We start from the raw sequence: 1,527 nt of genomic DNA on the forward strand, positions 1-1,527 counted from the left end.
AGTCCTTCCTTCTCATTAGGTGGCCAAAGTACTTGAGTTTCAACTTCAGGATCTGGCCTTCTAAAGAGCAGTCAGGGTTGATCTCCTCTAGGACTGACCGGTTGGATCGCCTTGCAGTCCAGGGGACTCGCAGGAGTCTTCTCCAGCACCAGAGTTCAAAGGCCTCCATTCTTTGGCGCTCAGCCTTTCTTATGGTCCAGCTTTCACAGCCGTACATTGCAACTGGGAAAACCATGGCCTTGACTATACGCACTTTTATTTATTTATTTTATTTATTTATTTATTTATTTAATTTAATTTATATGCCGCCCTTCTCCCTGCGGGACTCAGGGCGGCGCACAACATATTTAAAACCAAAGCATGTTGTTGGCAGGATGATGTCTCTGCTTTTTAGTCATAAGTCCCCCTTTTTTTTTTAGTGCAGTTGTAACTTCAGTCACTAAATGAACTGTTGTTGTCAAGGTCGACCCGTATTAAATTTATTTGCTGTCCATCTTGTTTCGAAGGGATCGTTTGCTTTGGCCAGGCAAAACTTCCTGAAGCCTTGAATGACAGCGAGAGTCCAGCTACAACACCTGAGAGTGAAACTCCTGCAGACGTTGTGAAAATTGCGATGTCTCTGAACATCTTTAGGGCTTCCAACTATGTGATATATGGTAGGTAGATTCTGGGAAAAGCTTCAGCCTCCCTCACAAAAGCTTCTGGGACCACACAGTCCCGGGGGTTTTTCAAGCCAAGGATAATGAACTCTGATGAAAGTTTGGTTAGGCAGCAGCACCAAAAACTTTTCCCAAATTAGGAGGAAGAAGTAATTAGTGGAAACCACTCTTAATTAATCTCTCAGGTGCTCCGGTTATGCCGGAGTTGTTTGCCTGCCTGCTTAGCAGCAGCAGGAGGCCTACTACAGATCAGTCCTCGACTTACGACTGTAATAAGGGCCAGAATTTCTATTGCTAAGACAGACAGTGAGTCGTGCGCAATTTTGCAATCTTTTTTTTGCCACGGTTGTTAAAGTGAATCACGGCAGTCGTTAAGTGAATCTGGCTTTCCCTCTCGATTTTGCTTGTCAAATGCTGGCTGGGAAGATTGCAGCGATCACAGGACCCTGGGATGCAACTATCATTATAAATGATAGCACCTCAATTTTGATCATGTGACTGTGGGGATGCTGCAATGGTTGTAAGTGCGAGGATCAGCCGTAAGTCACTCTTTCAGTGTCGTTGTAACTTGGAACAGTCGCTAAACAAAAGTCAAGAGCTGGGGAAATCGGGAGATTCAGGCAGTTCAAATGAGTATAAAGATTTATTGCCAGCTTAGGATCTCTACATGTAGTCCTCAACTTACGACCACAATTGAGCCCAAATCACTGCAGTTGTTAAGTTAGTAACAGGGTTGTTAAGTGAATCTGGCTTCCCCCACTGACTTTGCTTGTTAGAAGGTCACAAAAGGGGATCATGTGATGCTGGGACACTGCAATCGTCATAAATATGAGTCAGTTGCCAAGAATCCTAATTTTGATCACGTGAC

The 1,527-nt window shown here is 44.2% G+C and overlaps 1 protein-coding gene across 1 annotated transcript in view; it reads right to left on the reverse strand.

Moving 5' to 3' along the window:
• Positions 1-1,527, reverse strand: part of ULK2 (unc-51 like autophagy activating kinase 2) — a gene marked incomplete at its 5' end in the record, with an annotated part of 56,514 nt that overhangs the window by 5,868 nt on the left and 49,119 nt on the right. The window lies entirely within an intron of this gene.

Source organism: Protobothrops mucrosquamatus, unplaced genomic scaffold, assembly GCF_001527695.2.
Source record: "Protobothrops mucrosquamatus isolate PMUCROS unplaced genomic scaffold, P.Mucros_1.0 scaffold4052, whole genome shotgun sequence".
Lineage (NCBI taxonomy): Eukaryota > Metazoa > Chordata > Lepidosauria > Squamata > Viperidae > Protobothrops > Protobothrops mucrosquamatus.